Source organism: Mustela lutreola, chromosome 10, assembly GCF_030435805.1.
Source record: "Mustela lutreola isolate mMusLut2 chromosome 10, mMusLut2.pri, whole genome shotgun sequence".
NCBI classification, from domain to species: Eukaryota; Metazoa; Chordata; class Mammalia; order Carnivora; family Mustelidae; genus Mustela; species Mustela lutreola.
The window spans coordinates 99,884,798-99,892,087 of NC_081299.1; positions in this window are offsets into that span (position 1 = coordinate 99,884,798).

The following is a 7,290-nucleotide window of genomic DNA, read 5'->3' on the forward strand; positions in this document are numbered from 1 at the left end:
TCCCTCTGCTTGCTGCTCCCCCTGCTTGTGCTCACTCTCTCTCTCTAATAAAGTCTTTGAAAAAAAGGGGGGGTGGACTTTAACCCAGGGCAATGGTGAAACCCCTGAAGGTTCTGAGCAAGGCAGTACTGTTCCCAGATGTACATTTTAGAAAGACAACTCTGGCCTAGATGTGTAAGATGGGAGGGGAGGGGAGTTCTAGTAGGTGTTGCTGAAAATCCAGACAAGAGATCCTGATGACCAGGACCACAGAAGTAGCAACAGGGAGGGAGAGATATGAGCAGTTCCCCTGGATATCAGGAAGTAAACTACGTGGAATGCCAGGTTGAAGGTGAGGAATGGGGCAGAAAAACCAGCTCCGCCTCAAAAACTGAGATCAAGATACATAGGATAAGATTGGATGTATTGAGTTTGAGAGGCCCAAGAGTTATAGGAGTGAAGATGTCTAAAAAGCAGTTAGGGGACGGGGTGTGGAGTACAGAACTCAGAAAGGGACTGTGGGTATAAGATGTTTTTCACTCTATTGTACAGTATGGTAATGAAAGGATTTCGTGAAGGAGTATACTGATAATTAATGTATTAAAAGAGATATTAGTTACCCACTCCCCCAGTGTGCAAGGCAATGAAGAACATGCAATGGGGAATAAACACACATACACACACACAAAAAAAAAACTAAGGGGTCTCACTTGCCCTCACCCCTCTTCTTTGCTGGCAGGATCTATAATTATCTTTTATCCCAAACATCTCTCTCTCTCTCTTTTTTCTTTAAAGATTTTATTTATTTATTTGACAGAGAGAGAGAGAGAGCACAAGTAGACAGAGCAGCCAGGCAGAGGGAGAAGGAGAAGCAGGCTCTCCACTGAGCAGGGAGCCTGACACAGGGCTCAAGCCCAGGACCCTGATCATGACCTGAGCCAAAGGCAGACGCTTAATAACTGAGCCACCCAGGCGCCCCTATCTCAAACATTACTTGGCATTGTGAGCTGCGTACAGTAAGCACATTATAAGTACTTCAACTGAATTGAACTGAATTGAATATTTATCACATATACCGAGTGTTATATGGAAAATCTCTTCTTGTGCGTTAAATATTACCTCTTTCCCCCAAGACAACCCTGAATCTGACATCTCTCACTCCTCCTTATCTGCTAGACTCTTTCATTTATTTATTGAGCATATATTGTGTGCCAAGAAAATTCTCCACTCTCGTTCGTGGCACTTATCTTAGTGGAAAACACAAACAATGAAATGAATAAATATGTAACATAACATGACATGTGTTCTTGGGAAAAGTGGGAGAAGGGGATCGTGTGTATGTGTGTGGGGTGGGTAGGAGTATTCTGTTCTATGTGGGTGACCAGGAAGACGACCTCTTATTAGAAGGACTGAATGAGCCTTGGAGATTTCTGGAAGAAGAGCATTCCAAGCTTAGGAAACAGCAGGTTCAAAGTCCCTTAAAATGCTCAGAACTATAAGGTTTGTGAAGGGACAGGAGAGCAAAGGAGGAGGTGAAATGTGATCAGAGAGGTCACAGAGGAAATCCTATAGGACCTCATGGGCTAGCGGGCAATTTGTGTCCTTCTGGCCGCAGGGAAAGGAGGTACAAGTGGAGGAGGGACACTGAAAAGGGGGCTCATGTAGTTGTGCAAGTGAGAGATGACCTTGGCTAGGACTGGGATGAAAATGATACAGGTTGTGAGATATGGGTGGAGTCTAGAAGCATTTTGAGACTATGTTCAGTGGTATGTTCTGGAGAACTGGATATGGAGGGGAAGAGAAAGAGGAGTCAAGGGATCTTCAAGAAGAGCTACCTCAGCCTGTATCAGAACTCTCTGACCCCCCTAAGATTGCCCGACCCCTTATCCAAGACCACTCTTCCTAAGCATTCAGTCCCTAGACTTCTGCCCAGGGCCACTTCTTCCATCCTTGAACCCTATACTCAGTATCCCTTCTCATTTTTAACTTCTCCACCTACCCCACCTACCATCTAGACCACTGGCATTTGTTGGATGGTTTGTCAACCCTTGACTTCCATCACCCCCCCAGATATGCTACGGCTGGTTCCCAGCATAGCTTTCTAATTTGCACACAGATGGACCATCTAAGATATTCCAAGGGCTGTGTTCACTGTAAGGCAGGAGAGTAGAGTAGAGGCATGCCTCATTTTATTGAGATTCGCTCTGTTGTGTTTCTCAGCTACTTCTGTTTTTTATAAAATGAAGGTCTGTGGTGACCCTGGTCGGAGCAAGCCTGTTGGTGCCATTCTACCAGGAGCGCTCACTTCATGTCTCTGCGTCACTCACATTTTGTTAATTTTCACGAAATTTCCAACTTTTTCATTATTATTCCAACTATTTCATTATTAGTGGTTATCTGTGATCAGCAATGGTGACTGGCTAAAAACTCAGAAGATGGTTAGAATTTTCAGCAATAAAGTATTTTTTAATTAAGGTGAGTACATTATTTTTTAGGCATCAGGAATTGCACACTTAATAAACTAGAATAGTACAATAGACTACAATAGACATCAGGAAACCAAAAAATTTATTTGACTCATTTTTTTGGCAATATGCACGTTATTGCAGGGGTCCGGAACTTAACCCTCAATATCTCTGGGGCACACCTGTACAGTGAAAAGATTGTCTCTGCCCTCCAGACATAGAAACCATTAAATGAAGTGCTGAACAGTGGTGTGAGGGTGGCCCTTTCAGGAGACCAGTTACAGACAGCGGAAGAATCCTAAGGGAAGGAGAAGTGGTCAAAGGAGAGGAGGGGACAGAAGTCCCCAGTCAGCAAATATATCGGGTGACTGGGCCCAACCCTAGCGACTTGCTTCAAAACAACTTATGCTGGAATGTCGAACCCTCTCCTGGACTGGCCTGGGCTCAGGTGGATATTCTGGACACTTTGGAAGACTCCTTAATCTTCTCCCCCGGGGCTTTAATTCAGAAGCCCACAAAGCCAGGCTGAAGCACAGCTTTAGCAAAGAAGCTGCGGTCAGGAACAAAGATCCAGTGTTGCCTGATTTTCTTAGTTTTTCAAGAAAAGCCAGAGATCCAGATTTTCATTTGATTGCACCTAATTTTATTCATTGGAAGCTAGTGTTTAAAAATAATGTAAACACTGTAGGGGGAACAACAACAACAATACGAAATTGGTAGATAAGATATGGGCAAGCAGTTCTATCAGTTGGAGGTCTCCAGACCGACTGGAGCTGTAATCAGAGGCCAATATAAGGAGCACCTGGGTAGCTTTGTGGGTTGAGTGGCTGCCTTCGGCTCAGGTCATGATTCCAGAGTCCTGGGATCGAGTTCCGCATCAGGCTCCTTGCTCCGTGGGAAGCCTGCTTCTCTCTCTCTCTCTCTGCCTGCTGCTCTGCTTACTTGTGCTCTCTCTCTGTCAAATAAATAAGTAAAATCTTAAAAAAAAAAAAATAAAGGCTAATATAAAGCCACAAGTGACATAATGTTATGGTTTTTTAAAACTGGCGGGAAGTGGGGGCGGGGGGAGAAGGCATTAGCCAAGTTCTCTTTTGTCAACTTAAAAAAGGCTGAGGGCAAAGCATTTAGTCTAAAGATAGCCTGACACCTTGTGCTCACCAGTGCCCGTGTTCATTGCCCTTAAGCCATGCAAAATGCCAAGTGGAAGGAGCAAAGCCTTCCCACCCCACAGAACAGCCAAGTCAGAGCTAAAAGTACCGCTAAACAATCCTGATAGCAAGCTTTCTTCTTGGTGATTATCCTCCTACGTGGGTGAGGCTCCCCAGAGCTGGAGACTAGCAATCGCTTACACAGGATACCATCTGTCCTATTAAAAAAAAAAAAAAAAAAAAATGGAGTTCACTCTTACATCTCAGGATCAAGGTGGCAAGGGAGCAGAGTAGGCCCCTGAGGCCCTCCCCATGGGTGGATGCTCGGAACCTGAGGTGTGCCATCTGGTGTCAGTGAAGGGTCTGGATATGCCGCCCCGGAACTCTGAAGACTGGTTTATCCCAGGGGGGATGTAAGAGTCTATGGAGCTAACATCATTCCTCCTCCACAAAGCCCCAGAGCTGTGCTCACTGATTCTCCGGTTCTCCAACTGACGGAGAATGGTGGTGTTTGGAGAAGGACACCAGGTCTGAGCCCCTGACACTTAACTCTGGTCAAGGTACTACACTCTCGCCTAGGTTCCTCCTTTAGACAGGGGGTAACAACAGCATCTGCCTTCCTAGGGCACTTGCAAGAATGAAATGAGCTGATATATAAAAGAACTTAGTAAGATGCCTCTAACTAGTTCTCAGTACTCACTGGATATTGTTTGGGCTTATTCTGAACTTCGTATACACAGCAAGGGACTGGGAGCCCGACATTCTAGCTTTCTGTCTGGGCTCTGCTGCTCATGGAGTCTTTTGACCTCTCTGGCCCCAAGTTCCTTGTTCTGTAAAGCGAGGTTGGTGAGACTAGGCAGAAGGTCCCAAAGTAGCTGGAAAGGAATGACTCCAACAGCATGACAAATACAGATTCCTGGGCCCCATCTGGAAGATTTAGTTTCTAAGTGTTGGTGTGAGACTGAACTAGATGATTGTTTGAAAAAATTTCCCCCCACCCTCCTGGTTCTCCTTCCTTCCCTCTCGGAATCATGCAGGTACTGGCAGCGGTGGGGGGCAGGGGGGAACGCACAGAGACTCACAACAACCTGGCTGCCACTGTCCCCTCCCCTCCCCCTGCTAGGGCTCTTCCAGCTCAAAATCTTGGGATAGAGTTTTCACAAATTCATGATCCCATGTCCTGCCTCTAAGCCCAGTTCCGATTTTGATTGCTGGGTCCCTCAACGGTATAGTTTGTTGCCCACTTCAAAAGAATTAGAAGAGCTCATTTCTCTACCAATATTCCCTTCTGAAATTAGTCCTGACCACACTGAAGAGGCTCCCCATCTTTCCCAGTCCCAACCTTGAGGATTTTGTTGCTGTCTATTTTCTTTGCCAAAATGTCAGCTAATCCTGATTGGGTTGGGTTTGGATTTTTTGGTGGGTTGTTTTTTGTTTGTTCGTTTGTTTTTTGTTTTTGTTTTTGTTTTTTTGGTTTGGGAGGGATTGTTTGTGCTTTAACCCAATGGCAGCCTTAGATTCGATTCTTCCTACACTCTGCTCTGGCTCACCACCATCGTGCGCTCTTCTTCCATGGGCTACCTCCCCTTGCTAATGAATGGAACAACCTAGAGCACATGCGAAGGCAAAGATTTTGAGCTGAGGCTGAATGCCATGATACTGTCATGTTGGAGTGACTTCTCTGAGTTGGATTGGCTGACCGCCCCCCACCACCATCTCTCACTCCTTCAGTGTCCTAGGGTGGCAGGGCTGAGAGCCAGGGCTGGCTACCACTTTCAACCATGCCGTTGCCCAGGTGAAGGACACTCAAGAATTGAGCTTGGCCCCCACTGGTGAAAAAACTGTGAGTTCAGTCACAGAGCTTCTGTCCCTGCACAGGGGAAGGGGTGTCACCCCGGATCTGAGATTCTAAGAATTCAAACAACCACGAACTTACAGCAGAAGAGAGCCTTCTGGATGTGAGGGCACTCTTTCTGAGACATCTGTTATCCCACTCATCGCCAGGGCTGTCTAGCCTGATCTGGCTGGCGTGTTGCCTCTTTCTATAAAAGAGTGCAAAGACATTGGCAAATCTCACCCAAATATATATGAGCCCAGCTGACAGTTTCCAAAAGTTCACTTGGAAGTTAATTATTTGGAACTCAGAACATATTTCCCCATAACAGTAATATAGTAGATGATGATTCTATTTCCAGGCTGACACACAAGTCTTTTTAACCCTTAATACACTTAAAATGATAACATATTTAAGAGAAAAGGCAGCAAGCCAACAATACAGATAAAACAATACAGAAAAAGACATTGGGACAAGGATTTTTTTCCGTTAAAAAAAATAATATTCACACTGTTCTACACCCCGAGGTGCAAGAAAGCAGGCAAGCTTCCTATCCTCACGGAGTTTACTTTCTGTATTTATTTTACTATTTATTGTTTGTCTTCCCCGTGAGAACGTAAGCTCCCTGTAGACTGGTACCTGACCAGCCTTGTTCTGTACTGCATGTCCAATGCCTAGAATAGTGCCTAGGACATAGGATGCGTGCAATAAATATTTGATGCATGAATGAGTAAACAACTTCTAGCTGGGGAGACAGACAATAAACAAGGAAGCAAATAAATATGCAATCAAATATCAGATGGTGATTAAGCTCTATAAAGAACAATAAAGCTGAGAATGCTGGGATAGCGCTGGCTATTTTCGATGGAATGGGCATGAAAGGCTTTTCCAAAGAAATGATATTTGCACACGATCGGAATGAGGAATTGAGTCGTGGAAGAAATGGGGCAACATCAGACCAGGAAATTTGGACCAATATTCTCACTGCCAACTAAAATACCCAGACGAAATTTAAATAATGCCAAAGCTACTTATTAAAGTGGTGAGGAATTACTGGGCAAAAGCTAGGAGAAGAGGGGGACCATCACACAGAGCCACTGTCGCCTTGTGGATACCCATGCGTGTGCAGTAACTATCCATAATTCGGAACTGAGTTTTTGGTGGCCTCGGAGAGTAAGGGGACAAACATCAGAGCCCAGGGAGAAGGTTGCAGGCTCTAAACCCAAAGCTGGGATTGTCCAAGAGCTATGCCCTCAGGGTAACTGTGAACCAGAATCAACTCTGCCTTTAGGTCATCTGATGCAGCATGAGACCTTGAGCCTAGAACTTGGCTTAAAGTGGGACCAGACTGGGAGTAGCACTAGGTACCTTCCAGAAGTAAATAAAAATCCCTTCAGGAGAAAAAACAAACAAACAAACAAACAAACAAACTATCATCCTAGGCCTCAAATTATTCCAGAAGGAAAATTTCCAGCATACAGCCAGAGATAACCAGGAAATAAGACAAGGTGAATGAGAACCAGCAGATGCAACAGAAAACTGGAACAGGTCCACAAAATCTCAAAAGACTGAAGTTATCTGACACAGCCAATGGAGCACCAATGCTTACTCTGTTCAAAGAAATACAAACTTGAATTCAAACTTAAAAATTTTGTCACAGAAATCAGATCTGTAGAAGGATCCAGGAGAAGAGCTTTGCCGGCAAGTGCAACGGCCCTGGGGTAGGAACAAGCTTGGCATGTTTGAGAGCTAGAAACTCAGTGTGGCAGGAACAAAGCGAGTGAGGTAGAAGTAGAAGGTGAATTCAGAAAGGCAGGCAAATGCCAAATCTTGAGTCTTACAGGAATTTGCGTTTTATTTCATG